The sequence below is a fragment of the Elephas maximus genome, chromosome 25 (assembly GCF_024166365.1).
Source record: "Elephas maximus indicus isolate mEleMax1 chromosome 25, mEleMax1 primary haplotype, whole genome shotgun sequence".
Taxonomy (NCBI): domain Eukaryota; kingdom Metazoa; phylum Chordata; class Mammalia; order Proboscidea; family Elephantidae; genus Elephas; species Elephas maximus.
The window spans coordinates 51,253,243-51,270,556 of record NC_064843.1 but is presented as its reverse complement, the minus strand read 5'-3'; positions in this window follow the sequence as shown (position 1 = coordinate 51,270,556).

The window sequence follows — 17,314 nt, the reverse complement described above, 5'->3', positions numbered from 1 at the left end:
AGTAGCACTAGATAACCAAGACAGGGACGTAACCAAATTTATACACTGTTGTGAAGGATCTAATGGGAGGAAGAGGTTGAAGATACAAGATAGAGGGAACATTGCTGAGGCACATTCTTAGCGGAAGCAGGAGGAAGAATATAATACAGCCTTATAGCTGCCTGTGCTAGTTGATCCTCTAGCTCTACTAGAGCAGGGCTTTGCCAAGTTTAGTACTCAACAGAATTATCCAGAGTGCTGATGAAAACACAGATTTATGGCCTCACCCTCTAGATTTTGATTCAGAAGGTCAAGGTCAGCCTGAGCATTTGTTTCTAACAACTCCTATGTGATGCTGAGGTTGCTGGTCTATGGACTACATATTAATTCCATTCCCCCACTCCCCCCCACCCCACAAAGAAAAAAAAAATCCATACTTTTCTATCTGTGACTCAGCTCACCCTATTTTTTCCATTTAAAGGCCAAGTCTAGCAGTACCTAAGCTGTCTTTCTGTTTTCATGAGGTTTGTGACAAATACTATGTCCTTCATAAAGCTCTTTCTAATTTATCCCAAGTGAACTTCGATGTCCTACATCTGTAGGACCACACAGTTCTACTGAGACAGGCAGCCTCAGAGCTCAGCCCTTCTAGGAGACACCTGCTCTGACTTATCCTGCTACACCAAGCAGAGCAGGCTGCACATTCTTCTCCAATTTTCCTTGGTAAGATAACCACAGAATGGCCCTAGCTGACCTCAACTGGTTCTAGCAGGTTTTCAATGCCATCTTAGAACTTTAAGCTACCCGTTAGCTCATTAAGTGAAAAATTCAAATATAAGCCCCCATCCCCCCTCCCCGGGTAGAGACTTAACATGCCTCTTCCTCCATCAGGAGGAATAGATCCCTTGTCCAAAGAAAATGGGTAGTCATTCCCAATCTAAGTGCCTGCGTGAAGGTCGATCCTGAATATTCATTATAAATTTGCATTTCCTTGTCTGCTGTCTATAAAAGCCTGCCTCCTTAAGCTGTCTACAACCAGTTTTGGAGGCAGCAGCCACGGTTGCTTCTTTCCTTGTGCAATGAAATAAAGGGGCCTTTCTACTTTCCACCTTGGCCTTGTTTAACGCCTGTGATGAACGGTGCCAAGCAAAACCTGAGACTTCCACCTGGCAACACTACATTTGATAACTTCCCTTCTCCCAGCATGATAATCTGCCTTTGATTATAGTTACATGTCTGCATCTCATCACGTCTCCTAAACCATAAGCTCCTTGAGGGTGGGGACTAGCATGTTTTATTTATAGTGTATCTCTCACATCACCCTATCCAGTGGGGACTCAGTCCACATGTGAATTGCAACCTTTATAAATTGCACACACAATACCCAGAATGCAACAATCAGCCTCTTCTGTAAGGCCATCTTTGCATTTCCCAATCAGCTGGAAAATGGCGACAGTTGTGCCTGCCACTAAAACCTTGTATCAAGTTGGAAATTTACGTTTCTAGGGCAAAGATTTTCAACAGTGCAGAATGCACAAACTATTTCTCTGGGGCTTGTGTCTCGCTCCTCTAGTCACTTATATCAAACTTCACTGATGCATTTTGTCAGGATATGAAGCAGATATAACCAGAGGGAAAAGACGTTTGAACTCAAGATTTAATTCAATTCCAAACCCAAGCTCCATTGTATACATTATTTATCAATAGCATTTATGTGCCCATGGTGAGCTAAGCCCTGACTGGCTCTATGAATAATCTATGTCAGACTTGGGTCCTGTCCTTCAAGTTGTCATACTCTAAGAGGGAAAGAGAGAGCATGTATACACTCTTTTTCTTTTTTAATCAAAATGATTGACTAAACAATGCTTACCTAATCAACTAACCACACCAATAAGTCATTTAAACATAAAAGACAAGGAATGCTTTGGAGAACCCAAAGCCTTCCTCATACTATTTTTTTTTTAAAGGAGTCCTGGTGGCGTAATGGTTAAGAGTTTGGCTGTTAACCAAAAGGTCGGCTGTTCAAATTTACCAGTCGCTCCTTGGATACCCTATGGGATAGTTCTGCTCTATCCTATAGGGAGGCTATGAGTCAGAATCAATTCAATGGCAATGGGTTTTCTTTTTAAAAGCTCTTACCTTCTAATACAGTAGAGAGTCTTTTTCTCAACTCTACTTCAGCTCGGCTGGAAAAGGGCAGATCTCCAGGTAGGAAGTCTTTGGTGCGTGAGAAGTAGGTTTCTTGCTATGCTGACATCTGATGGAGAATCACAGAATCTAGGGAATTAAAAGGAATTTAGTGGACATGTGTACCACCTTCCATCTCTGCCACATAAGAGACATTTCTTTTTCTTGGTCGAAAGACAGAAGCAGGGAAGAAAAAGAGTGGTACTTTAGACCTTCAGGGTCGCCCATAATCTGGGCATTCTCAGTGATAATCACTGAGATGGAAGCAGGAGATAAAGTGAAGATACTTTATTATAAACCAAACCCAGCTGGTCGAGTCAAATTCAACTCATAGTGACCCTATAAGACAGAGTAGAACTGCCCCATCCAGTTTCCAAGGAGCACCTGGTGGATTCGAACTGCTGACCTTTTGGTTAGCAGCCATATCTCTTAGCCACTATGCCACCAAGGTTTCCATATTTTATTATAGAAGAGGCCAAATGCAGTAGCATGGTCTGAACCTTCAGGAAAAGACCCAATCTAGGCATGGTCCCGATAAAGAAAGAAGGTAAAGGGATTCCATGTAAATAGGGGAAGTAAAAATTGAGCAGAAGGGGTGAGCTACAACTAAGGAACAAAGGAGGGCAGATGATGAAAATGATATCCTGGGTTTGAAATGAAGTCTTCCAGTTTCTGTTACCATAGAGCCGACTCCAATTCATGACGACCTCGTGTGTGTCAGAGTAGAACTGTGCTCCATAGGGTTTTCAATGGCAGATTTTTTTAAAAGTAATAGGCCTTTTTTTCCAATGTGCCTCTGGGTAAACTCAATCTTCCAACCTTTATGTTAGCAGCTGAATGTGTTAACCATTTGCACCACTCAGGCTCTCCACAATAAAGAGTAGGGACTAGGAATCTAGAACTTGAAGACAGGCTCCCCATTTTTGAGAACAATGAGATGATACAGGCAGGGACTGTGGGCATGACAGTTGTGAGAGCTCAAAGAATAAAGAGTTACTTGAAATAAATGAGCAGTCTAATGTTGAAACAAGGCCATAAAGAAAGTAGAAAGAGGGAAGATGTGAGAATGTGTAGGAAAACGAATAGCAGCTGCAAATCAAAGCTTCAAAAGGAACAGGGAAAATCCCAAAGTAACAACTATGTGTTGAGTTGCTTCTATGCACCCAGCCATGCTCTTGGGTGCTGGAAATAAATAATGGTGAAAAAGGCCCAAAACACCTCTGCCCTCATGGGCTAACATTCTATTGGGAGAGATGGAAGCGATGATAAAATATAATGAAGGAAATAAAACAGGATTATGTAATGGAGAAGGTGTAGTTTTTGATCAAGTAGTCAAGGAAGGCTTCCTTGAGGAGGTGACATTTCAGCTGAAAACTAACAGGTAAAGAAGAGTCAGCCTTGTGAGGAGCTGAGGGAAGAGACTCCAGGTTAAGGGAATATCAAGTTTAAAAAAAAAAAAAAAAAAAAAGCCACGGCATGGTTTGGGAAACAGAGAAAAGGCCAGGGAAGCTGAGTGAGGACGTGGGGAGTAAAGGGGAGACTTGTGGGGAAGAGGGTTGGAGGGGTAGGTGGGGTGAGATTGCTCAGGGTTGAGGCTGGACTCTATTTCAAATGCAGAGACACCATGAGGTTTTAGGCAGGAAATCTTGCGATCATAAGACACGTGTAAATGCACAAGCCGAGCCAGTTTTAAATGTTCTTTTCCAGTCAATTACCACTGGTGAGTCAGTGCAGTTCATCCTAAAGATTTCAAGAGCTTAATAGTGATAACAGAAGTGCTGCAGGGATAATAGTGCTTCAGTGTAATTAAGCACCTCTTTTTTTTTTTTTGTTCTTCCATCATGAAGATGCAACAAGCATCCAGCGCTTTTTCTGCGATCTCACACACAGCGGTAATGGACGATCCATCAATATCCTCTTCCCGCCACACTAGGACTGTTTTATGGGGATGCAGCAAGCTTTAATAAGCCCTCTTAGATAATTTCTTTATGAGGCAGGAAATCAGTAACGCTGAGCATGAAATAGGTTAGGGTCTGTCAACAAAGGAGGCACCATTGTTTTTATGACCCATACGTCCCTGTGTAGAAAAACCTAAATTAGTTGGAATATTGATATCATATGTGGTTGCATTGATCTGCTTGCTGAGTAGCAGCCATCCCTTTGCTCTGATGGGGACTTGGCTCAGATTACTAAGTCTCAGAAGTCATTACAAGTGATTAGCCAAATTCTGCCACCATCTAGCCTCCTCCATCACTGGAAACAGGCCCCTTAGAAGGCTACACTCACTGATTCCCCAGTTGTTAAAGAGCATTAAGCCTAACATGCTAACTCCCTAGTCCACAAAGAAAAAACAATATGTCATAGAGAGATGATGCATGTGGTTTCTGCAATAGTCTAATTTATAACAGAGCATGTCGCGTATGACATAGATCTTGCTCTGCAATTTCTGCTGCCCATTCCAGACCAAGATAAGCACTGTGCATCATGATGTGACCAAAAAAAGTATTCTTTGATTAGCACCATGCTCATGGTCAGAATCAGGAAGGCCCCCTCTTTAGATCAGTCAATCACTAGAGATAGAATCCTAGAAACTGCCCGGTGTGTTTCTGTATTGTTGTTAGCTGCAATGGAGTTGGCCCCAGACACATGGTGACCCCATGTACGACAGAACAAAATGCTGCCTGGTCCTGTGCCAGCCCCATGTGTGGCTGCAGATTGGACCATCGTGATTCATATGGCTTTCTTTGGCTGATTTTCAGAAGTAGATCTCCAGGCCTTTCTTCCTAGTCCATCTTAGTCTGGAAACGTCTTTAAAAACTGTTCAGCATCATAGTAACATGCAAGCCTTCGCTGATGGGTGGGTGGTGGCTCAGTATGAGGATCAATGACCAGGAATCAAAGCCAAATCTCTCACGTAGAAGGCAAGAATTCTACCCCTGAACCACCACTGCCAACCTGTCTATGTATTTCATTTGCAAACCTCAAATGAGAAAGCTAAAAGAGATGAGAAAGAAGTATGGTTGGCGTGTCTATACCAGCCAGCATTTCACCAAACATATTCCTTCTTGATTTACTGGCCTGACAAAGACTGGAGATACCCTGAGAGTATGGCCCCTGGACACCCTCTAAGCTCAGTAATGAAGTCACTCCTGTAGCTTACTCTTCAGCCAAAGATTGGACAGGACCATAGACTAAAATGAGACTAAAGGGGCACACCAGCCCAGGGGCAAGGACTAGAAGGCAAGAGGGGACAGGAGAGCAGGTAATAGGGAACCCAAGATCAAGGAGGGAGAGTGTTGACATGTCATGGGGTTGTTAACCAATGTCGTAAAACAATATGTGTACTAACGGTTTAATGAGAAGCCAGTTTGTTTCGTAAACCTTCATCTAAAGTATAATTGAAGTACAGTTCCCAGACTTCCTTGTGTTTAGGGGTGATCATGTGACTGAGTTGGAGCCAGTGGAATATGAGAAGATGTGAAGCATGCCACCTCCTGACCTGGTCTATAGCCCCTAGTCAACAGGCATGCCCCTCCATAAAAAAAAAAAAAATGATGCTGATGAACAGTGCAATCTTGGTGTGATCATTAAGATTGTATGTCAACTTGGCTGGGCCATGATTCTCAGTGGTTTGGCAGTTATGATGTAGTTTGGTAGTCGTATGATGATGTGATCACTTCCATGATGAGATTTGATATAATGTTATCACCATGATGGGATCTGCTGTGAGTAGCCACTCAATTGAAAGGGAGTTACCTTGAGCATATGGCCTGTGTCAAATATAGGTGGACTCCAGCATTGCTCTCGGGTTTTTGCTAACTATGGATCCTGCAGCTGGCTCCTGTTCATCTGACTTCCAGTTCTTGGGACTTGAGCTAGTAGCTTACACACCATCTTGCCTGCTGATCTTGGGATTCATCAGTATTCATGACCTGTGAACAAGAGCCCTGCTGTCTGACCTGCGGATCTTGGCTTCTCCAGCCTCTGCTGCTACATGAATCAGGAGAAGCCTCCAGCCTGACCTATGGATTTGGGACATTCCAGTATCTACAACTGTATGAGCCATTTCCTTGATATAAATCTCCTTATATAGATACTTACACGCTTTATTGGTCTTGCTTCTTTATAGAACCCAGCCTAAGATACTTGGAATCTAGGTTGGATGTGGAAGAGTCACAATGTGAAACGGACCTGGGTTTCTGAAGAAGTATCTGAAGGAGAGTTGCTTGCCAATGGGGAGCACTATTATGGACTGGTAGCAACAAGAATTTCACTTCTATTATTTTAAATCCCTGAGGGATTGGATTTTATCTGATACAGCTGCTAGCATTACCCTAATTAACATAGGGCCTCCAACCAACAAAACCAGATTTTTGAAGAATTCATACATATAGGTGTGTTTGGAATGTATTGACCACCTTAGGGTAATTTCCATGGCCCACCAAGTGAGAAACCACCAATGATTTTAACAGCTTTATTGAGGTTTATGAAACTCTGGTGGTGTAGTGGTTAAGAGCTACGTTTGCTAACCAAAAGTTTGGCAGTTTGAATCCACCAGTTGCTCTTCGGAAACTCCATGGGGCAGTTCTACTCTGTTCTATAGGGTTGCTATGAGTCGGAATTGACTTGACAGCAAAGGGTTTGTTTTTTGGTTTTTGGTTATTGAGGTTTAACTTATATATCAGATAATTTACCCATTGTAGGTCTGGACAGTTTGATGGATTTTAGTAGATCTATACATTTGTGCCAACCATTACCACCATCCACTTTAAGAATATTTCTATCACCCCCAACCATCGCCCATCTGTCAGCTTACCATATTGGTAGGCTGTGTGTTTGCTATGATGCTGACAGCTATGCCACCAGTATTTCAAAAACCAGCAGGGTCATCCATGGTAGAAAGGTTTCAGCAGAGCCTTCAGACTAAGACAGACTAGGAAGACAGGCCTAGTGATCTACTTTCGAAAATTAGCTAATGAAAACCCTATGGATCACAACAGAATATGGACCAATATAGTGCTGGAAGATGAGCCCCCTAGTTTGGAAGGCACTCAAAGTACACAGTGGCTGAAACACTAGATTTGAGCATACCAAAGATTGCTTGCAAAGAAGGAGCAGGCCTGGGCAATGTTTCATTCTGTTGTACATGGGGTCGCTGTGAGTTGAAGCTGACTCGGTCGCAACTAATAACAACAGCACCCCGAAAATCTCCCTCATTCCTGTTTGCAATCAATCCATCTTCTCACCCTTATCCTCATATACAACAGAACAAAATGTTGCCTGATCCTGTGCCATTTTCATGATCGTTCATATGATTGAGTCTATTTTTGCAGTCACTGTGTATTTCGAGTGCCTCCAACATAGGGTCTCATCTTCCAGCACCACATTGGATAATGTTCTGTTGTGATCTGTAGGGTTTTTACTGGCTAATTTTTGGAAGTAGGTTGCTGAGCCTTTCTTCCTAGTCTGTCTTAGTCTAGAAGCTCTGTTGAAACCTATGCACCATGGGTGACCCTGGTAGTAGTTGAAATACTGGTAGCATAGCTTTCAGCAACATAGCAACATATAAGCCACCCCAATATGACAAACAGTCAGACCTCCAGTGTGACAGTCTGACTCGTTAGCTGTTCCAATTCCCTGTCCAGATCTGTACTTTCTCAGGGCTTGCCACATGTGCTTAAGTTCTAATTCTCATAATAAAGCCTTCATTTACCCAGTACTCATAGCAGCTCTAGTTTTTCTGGCCAAACCCTGACTTACACAGTTCTCTAAGCATGGGTCTTTTATAAATCCTCATTTTTCTGAGAGCCCAGCTCATTCTTCTGTGGCCTGAATCCTCATTTTTCTGTGGCCTGGAGCCTCTGAAACCTGCTTGGTTTATATTAAACAGGTGGGACCTCCCTTTCCTGGGTGACATTTATTTAAAAATTCTCACCATTCGCAAAGCATTACCCATGAGATCTGATTAAAAAGTCATTGCAGACATTTAAATAATATTGTTTTTCTTCCTTTTTTTTTTTTTTTTTTCTTCAGCTGGAGCCTAGATTTTTCCTGGTAACATTTTAATTGCCACTAGAATTCCTAGGAAACTGACATCCCCTACATTTTCATTATAGGTGTTAATTGTTCTCCTGAATCCAAGGGACAATAAAGACAATTTAAAGTAAACATGGAAAGAGACAGATCTAGCGTGATTTTAAAAAAAATAGAGCAAGAGAGGAAACCTAGAAAGCAATTAGAGACAGTGTCATTTTCTTTTTTCACTTTCTTGCCATATGCACCTTAACAGTTTCATTTAGAATAAAGATATTTTGTTGGGTGAAATTAACATTCCATATCCTCTTCCCTTTTCAAACAGCCCAGCTGAAGCACTGGTAGTGAATTGTCTTCCGGTATCTTGTCAATTGTAATTGGAGCACATGGCAGATCAGAAGCAGAGGGAGTGGCACCACTAATGGTCTCTATTGTCAGTTATTACAGATGGATGCTCTTTGCCAAGAAAGCAGTTGTCTGGTTACAAAATGAGGCTTTAAAAACCCACTGCTGTCGAGTCGATTCTGACTCGTAGCCACCCTATAGGACAGAGTAGAACTGCCCCATAGAGTTTCCAAGGAGTGCCTGGTGGATTCGAACTGCTGACCTTTTGGTTAGCAGCTGTAACACCTGACCACTACACCACCAGGGTTTACAAGGCTCTAAGAGTCATGAAATAATTGGCGGTGGTGTTAGTACTTAGCAGGTCTAATGAGACCCAAGATCTAAGAGCTTAGCTAGGAAGTAGGTGTGGCTTTTTGTTGAGTTTCATTTTAACAGAGAGGGCAGGCTTACTTTGTCCTGCAAAGGATCACTTGAGCTCTTCCCTGCATCTTACACTTCTAGGGCTTGTACCCAATGCTAACAAGTCAATTCTAACTAATGGTAACCCCATGTATTACAGAGTAGAACTGCTTCATAGGATTTTCAAGGCCATTTTTTTTAATCTTTACAGATGTAGATAAGCAAGACTTTCTTCTGCGGCACTACTAGATGGGCTTGAACTGCTAAACTTTAGTATTTGAGCGCAAACCACTTGCACCACCCAGGGACCTTTGTAGGACTGGTAGGGACCCATTTTCCTGAGATAATGATAAAAGGAAACTTACTGTTTCAGAGTCTCGACAAAAACTGCCACACTTGAGCCAAGATGGCCCCTGTGGAGGAAATGGATCTACCAAAATAAGAGGTTCGAAGCCTTCCAAGAGAAAAACCAAGGCCAGTCTCTCCTCCCTGATGTACAAGCAGAGGGCCGTGACCCTCACTGAACAGCTGGTTGAAAGGTGGAAGCAACAACCCTCCACAAATGAATTGAACCTTCTGAAAAGGGCATTCATTCTGCACTTGAGAGCCAGGCTCAAAAATAGGGTCTAAGTGTGAAGTAACAGTGGAAATAGGGAGAGGGGCTGATTGGAGCCCAGCCTGCGGCTGCTGTTTAAAAGAGCTTCCTGACACCATTCTCTGGCCCAGTGGGTTTTCTTTCTTTGATAAACATATCTGAGATTGTGCTTATGCCCTAATAACCCCCTCCTGGGGCACCACTACCTTTCTTGCAGGGACCCTGCACAGTGAAACTGATGTGGTATGGTGGTGAAGCCTGAGGTCAGTCTGCCTGGAGTTGAATCCAATCTACAGAACTCAGAAGTTGAGTGATTGTGTGGAAGTTCTTTAAACGTCTGATGTCGCAATTTCCTCTTCTGGAGAACAGGCATTATTACTTATAACACAGAGCTATAAAATAAGTGAGTTGGTATGTGTAGAGTTCTTTAAAAAGTGCTGTGACCACCAGCTGCTATGCCATCTCCAGAACCCTAAACATACATAGAAGATATTGCAACGGGTTCCATCACAGTCCCACCTACTCCCATAATCACAACTGCACCTTGGTATGGAGCTCCGCTTGGGTGCGCACACATCTGCACTTCACTGCAGCCATAACCACATGGTGCTTTGAAAATATTTTCCTTCTCTACAAACCACCAAGCCACTCATCCCCAATAACAGCCTCTGATCCATTTCCTATTACCAGAGAGCACTGCTCAAAGTGCCCTTTGGAATTCCCTATGGACTGACTACGTACAACCAGTAGACTGGCAGATGGAACACCAACCCCAGGGGCTTAGCTCCACTGCCACGTAAGTGGCAGACAACAACATTTATCCTGCCTCACCACAGTGTATTTTATACATGATGTGTCATAGGCCCCACCACCTAAACCATGACCTCTGACTTCCACCCCAGCTAATTCATAAATTAAGTTTGTTATGTTACGCCAGAGCCCAGCAGTTATGGAATACCGAAGAAATGCAGGCATTTTCTTAATATTGATAACAATTTTCCATTCCTCCTCATAATGAAGTATTGGCTTCTATTTGCAAAACTGATACTTAAGAAATTTTCCTACTTATAGTCCAAACTTTTATTTTTCATTTATCTAGATCAATTGGCTTTTTTTTTTTTTTTTCCATTTGGCTTGGTCATACTTCCTAGTATTTCTTTGAGTAACTAATATGTTTATGGCTCAAAAAGTCCTAAGATCAACCACCTGAGAGTTCAACTAGATTCCATTTCAACAACCCTACCAACAGATATCAGTTTATGTATCTTCTAACTTTATAAAATATTTTGGCCTCTGGTAAGTCTTTGTCCCTTACCGTACCTTTAAAGACTAGAATTTGGTCTGAAGAATGTCAGTGGATTCATTTATTCCTTCATTTATGCTCTGTTTCAGTCCACAAAAAGATTTAAAATAATTAAGAAAATACAGTGAACCAAGTTAAGCAGAACAAAGCAAAGCCCTAAACTACACAAAATTGTTCTACGTTCTGCAAAAATATTTAAAATGTGCTGCAAACTTCACTCTGAGCTTCCCAGCATCCCAGTCAATAAAGACACACATTCAGTAACAAGACACATGAGACGATTTGTAGACTCTGGTCACCCAGTTTTTGGGATATGCCCAGGTTTGGCTGTTACTAATGTCTGAGAAGTGTTACAAGACTGTGACAAATACTGCCAGGACAGATTCTGCCCCCCTTTGCTGACCCCAGAACCACAAGACTACATCATACGCGTGCATCCCTCACTGTCAGCCCGCGGGGGGCTTCTGGGGCACTATCTGCATCTCAGGTAAGAGTATTGGATTGAATTTCAGAGAAAAGCCCAGACTCTGGTAAAGCCCTCATTAACTTCATTTCTTCTGTCTGTTTATAATCTTCAGCAAGCTTCTGCCCAGGGACAGACTACCCAAGAAGCACATCTCTGATGTGGTGAAACCCATGTGAAATTGTTCACTGCAGATTAGTAAGTAAACACAATTAAGCCCTTGTGTACCTTGCTTACTGTAAGCCCATGCATAGCTTGCTTACTGGAAACCCATGCATTCCTTGCCTACAGGAAACCTATCATATCTTGTTTACTAGTTAATCTGCCCTGAATATGTCATTACTCTGCATTGATCCTCACATTCTGCTAGCTTACTGGAGAGCAGAATTGAATTCTGTATGCAGAGAAGCCGTTGGCCTAGAGCTGGATTAGAGTTCTATGAACATCACGGTCCTATTATTAAACATTTCAGATGGGAACTCATTCAGACACTTAATGGGCTCATCATCAAAATGAAAAATTATGGTGGTGGTATTAGGTTAGTGTCCCCTCTATTGTACTCTTCTTCTACTTAAATAAAATATAATAAGTAATAGCCATGTGACGTGTATAATCAACTAAGAAATCTGAGCATACAGCAATATGGTTTAGTTTTGAAATCAAGCCAAACCTACAATTAAGCCAATCTTGCAAATTTAATAATTAATACAATCATTTCTTTGTGGCATGATAATGAGGTATATCTGGAAGGCAATACACAAAATAACTATAATTTGCTGTACTTTTGCATGACAACAATGAGCATTTCTTGGATAAACTAAAATGAAGGAAAATGCAAATTGGAGAAAGAGCTGTACATATGTCCCTTTCAATGCCCTTCAACCTCATTTTTTAAGGCTTAATATTTCCCAAATGGCTGTGATAGACAATTATTCCAGAAGATAGAGACCATGTTCTCTTCCCTTCTTTCCAAAGGAATAAGACAAGGGAAGTTGTGCAGATCCCAAAGAAAATTCCATCTGAATGTATTTGATAAAAGATTCTTTTTTAATCCTAGACCTCAGATGTCATTGGTGACAATCCACTCCCCATACCCAGGATATTTACAAACTGACACATAGAATATAGAACTGATATGATTATAGGCAATGTGATGGAGAAAATGTGTCCAATCAGTAAGGAATGCACTAGTGCTATTCACCAAGGACACCCAGGTCTCTAAGCTAGAGGACGGTTGCTGTATCCTGCAGTCTCATAGTTAGGTGTTGCCTCAAGATGTGAGTAACAGTGGTGGGTAGCACTTGTGGGCCAAAGCTTTACAAGCCAACGCATGATTTGCCATGCTCTTTCCCCTCTGTCATGGTATCCAGGAAGTTTCAAGACGACAGCTTTTCTCCTAGCCTGAGGCTTCAGATGAGGATAACACGGAGAAGAGAACCCAGTGACCCATGACGTACATGTTAAAAAAGCTTTATAATGCCCTTATGGGGTTGTTTGTTCCTGCAGCCTAACTTAACCAATCCCAACCGATTAACTAGGTGAGATCACGATAGATTGTGCTGCAAGAAGAAATAGTTCAACATCTCAGGTGCTGAAAAAGAAGATTTACTTGTTGTTCATGATATATGCCCATTATGGATTTTCTGTGGACTGTGCTTAATATAGTCATTCAGAGGCTCAGGTGAGACCCTCCATTGTATTGACAATGCAGGGGATGTGACCCGTTGTTTACTGGCTCATGCAACATCCGGCTGGAAGTTAATCACCTCCACTCATATTCCATTGGCCAAATGTAAGTCACATGGCCACACGTGCCTGCAGAGTGGGTGAGGAAGTACAACCCCACCGTAAGTCCAGAAGGAGAGGGAAAAATGTCTGTGATATGCCCTAATGATCACAATACTTGCATGAGCCCCATTTTCCAGATGAGATTACCAGTTAAGAAAGTTTTAGTAACTTGCTTAAATTCATAGTTAAGAAGCTAAAAAACAGAAAAAATCTGAACCCTGACAGCCTGCATTCCAGAACCCAGGCCCTTAAAAACAGTGTTATCATACTACTAGTAATAATAGCTAGCATTTGGAGGTGGTATGGAGTAGCATTGATTATTAGTAGTATGCAGTATTATTTGCTACTAATAGTAATAGCTAATAACAATATACAATTAGCATTCACTAATAATAATGGCTAACAAAGAGGTAGAAAAGCGTAACAGTTTAATGATTGACTCCTCAGTAGCAGTCCTATGGCTTTGGGCAAGTAACTTACCCTCTCAGTTCTCAGTTGCCTCATCTTAATATGGTGATATAATAGCATCTTTCTCATGGAGTTGTTCTGAAAATGAAATGAGTTTCACAAAAAGAATCGAGCAGAGTGCCTGCCCTGTAGGAGGTCTTGAATAAATCTTGTTTCCCAAGGACTTGCTATGTATTAGGCACTGTGCTAAGGGCTTTGCATGGTTCACATCATGCACTGTCACAAATACCACCATTATGATGGAGGTGTCTCACCTCACCTGGACCTGGTGCTTTCAAATTTGCCATCCTTCTTCCTGTTCCTTCTCACCTTCTCCATCTTTTCTCCCCATACAGAACTTCGCCCTATTCCTAGGTTTTTGCTTCTACTATGACCTCTCCTAAAACATTCTGAGTCATACACCTGTCTAGGCCTTTCTACCAATACCCTAAGTTTTTCTGGAATTCTTACCATATGACTCTAATGCACAGGTACAAGAAGTCCTTCTTTCCTCTGACTGTGCACATATCAATTTGTTGTTGATGTTGTTAGTTGCTTTTAAGTCAGCCCCCCACGCACAATGGAACTAAATACTGCCCAGTCCTGCGCCATCCACATGTTTGATTGCAAATCAGACCATTGTAATCCATAGGGTTTTCATTGGCTGATTTTTAGAAGTAGATAGCCAGGCTTTTCCTCCTGGGTTGTCTTAGTCTGGAAGCTCCACTGGAACCTGTCAGCATCAGAGCAAAGTGCAAGCCTCCACTGACAGACAAGTGGTGGTTATACATGAGGTGCCCTAGCTAGGAATCAAACCTGGGTCTCTCACATGGGAGGTCTCTCACATGGGTGGTCTCTCACAGCCCCTATATCAATTTAGTCCTTCATTATTACCATCACTAAATTTTTTCTATCCTCCTAACAGAAAAATATATATGCTCCTGTGATGGTTAACTTGGTGGCATAATGGTTAAGAGTTCAGCTGCTAACCAAAAGTTTGGCAGTTTGAATCCACCAGGCGTTCCTTGGAAACCCTATGGGGCAGTTCTATTCTGTCCTATAGGGTCACTATGAGTCAGAATCTACTCATAGACAATGGGTTTGGTTTTTTTGGTTTGGTGATGGTTAAGATTGTGTATCAACTTGGCTGGTCATGATTCCGAGTGGTTTGGCCTTCGTACGATGTTGTGATCACTTCCATGATGGAATCTGCTGTGAGTAGCCAATCAGTTGAAAGGGAATTTCCTTGGGCGTGTGGCCTGCATTGAATATAAGTGAACATTCTGGCAAAGTTGGGGAGGAGGGGTTTACTCACTCTGGATTCTGCAGCCAGCTCCTGTTCATCTGACCTCCAGTTCTTAGGACTTGTGCTAGCAGTTTACCTGCGGTCTTGCTTGTGGATCTCGGGATTCATCAATCTTTGCAGCCTGTTAGCAACAACCCTGCTCTCTAACCTGCCGAACTTGGGTTCACCAGCTCCTGTGTCTACATGAATCAAGAGAAGGCTCCAGCTTGATCCACATTCCATCTTCTACAACTGTGTGAGCCATTTGTTTAACATAAATCTTTCTTTTTATATATATATTTACATGCTTTACTGGTTTTGATTCTCTAGAGAGCTCAGCCTAAGACAGCTCCTAACATAGATTTGGGGTCAGGAGGAAAAATAAAACACAGTCTAAGCCTTAGCATATTTAAAATCCAGTTCAGAAATAGGAACTCTATAAAAACATAAGAACAGTGCATTGTTGTTTTTATGTGTTAAAGTCTGGCCTCCCTATGAAGCCTTACTTGTCATCACTTCTAGCCCTCCATTGACTCAGTAGGGGTCTAAAGGATGCATATTTATTGTTGTTTGGGAGAGCTCAGCTGTACATCCAAAAAACACAGTTATGTCAGATGAGTTGAAAATAGGTTCCATTGTTGGCTTTTCATTAATTATTCTTTCAGCTAGGTGGCAAGCTGAGGAAGCCACATGACTCCTCTCTGTCCAAGTGTCTGCAGTTAAAAAAGGAAATGAGGCCAGCTAGAGACAGGGAGGTTCAGAAAGCAGGGCCATAGGGAAGTAGGACAGGGACTAACACAGGCACGTCCTTGCGATGCCTGTGGAGTCATCGTATAAAGGCCCTGCTGCATCTGTACAAAGCGGGACTGTTTTATCTTTATTAATTTAAAAAGGCCCATTGGCTGAGCACATCAAAGTAGTCTGAAACTCCAGACTTATATCACCCCTCTGGTAAAAATCCAGAAGATGGCTTTAATTATTTTTTAATCCTGTCTAAGCACTGAAATTTTCAGCATTTCTTCATTGAATTGCCATGTCTTTAACAGATATTAGTTTATTGGAAATAGATTATAATAAGAATTATGCCTCGAAAATTAATTTCACCCTGAACTCCTAAAGAGTCTACGCCATGAAAAGGATTTCCTAAGGAAAGGTTATTTTGGAAGTATTCCTCCACCAAATAAAAAAAAAAGTCCGTTGCTGTTGAGTCATAGCAATCCTATAGGACAGAGTAGAACTGCCCCACAGAGTTCCCAAGAAGCAGCTGGTGGGTCCAAACTGCCGACCTTTTGGTTAGCAGCCATAGCTCTTAACCACTATTCCACTAGGGTTTCCTGGAAGCACCCCCAAAACCCAAGTGCTCCATTGGGCTTTTGGTAGCTGATATGTTCAGAAACACATCACCAGGCCTTTCTTCTCAGGTGCCTCTGGGCAAACTCAAACTGCCAACCTTCAGGTGAGCAGCTAAGTGTGTTATTGTTTGTGCCGCCCAGAGACGCATTTGGAAGCAAAGAACAAATAAATTTCTGTAAAACATGGGGAACAAGTGGGGTTCCAGGACTGAGGAAATGGGAGACCTGTGAGGTGGAAGCCGGTTTGGATCCTCTTGATGAAGTGGTTGACCTTCTGTCAGTGGCCGGGGGCTGGTGCTCAGTCAGGCTTAGGGAGGAGATAAGCAGTGCAAAGTCTGGGGAAACACCTGGCAGCCTAGAACCAAATCTCTTATCCACAGGCAAAATTCTTTTCATTAGTTATATCTTCACTGGTCCATCAGTAATACTCTCCATACCCACTGAGCTATTATTTACCCTCATGTGTTTGTGCTTAAGGGAGCCCTGGTGGCACAGAGTGGTTAAAGCACTCGGCTGCTAACCAAAAGGTCAGCAGTTCAAACCCACCAGCTGTTCCATGGAAGAAAGATGTGACAGTCTGCTTCTGTAAAGATTGACAGCCTTGGAAACCCTATGGGGCAGTTCCACTCTGTCCTATAAAAACCCTATAAGCCAGAATCAACTTGATAGTGGTGACTTTTGGTTTGCTTTGTGCTAAAGGAACAACATTAAGTAAATATAAATTAGTTAAGTGTATATGTATATATATATATATAAGTGTATATGTATATATATATATATATATAAGTGTATATGTATATATATATATATACCCACTGACTTCAAGTTGATTCTGACTCATAGCAACCCTATAGGACAGAGTAGAACTGCTCCCATAGGGTTTCCAAAGAGCACCTGTTGGATTTGAACAGCTGACCTTTTGGTGAGCAGCCAAACTCTTAACCACTATGCCACCAGGTTTTTATATATATATATATATATATATACACACACATATACACATACATATATACACACACACACATATATATACATAATCTTTAGGGATTATATATTGGACATACTCATTTAATAAGAGACATACTGATTTACTTTAAGTTAATTTTCCAAAAATATATCATGATTGGAAACCCTGGTG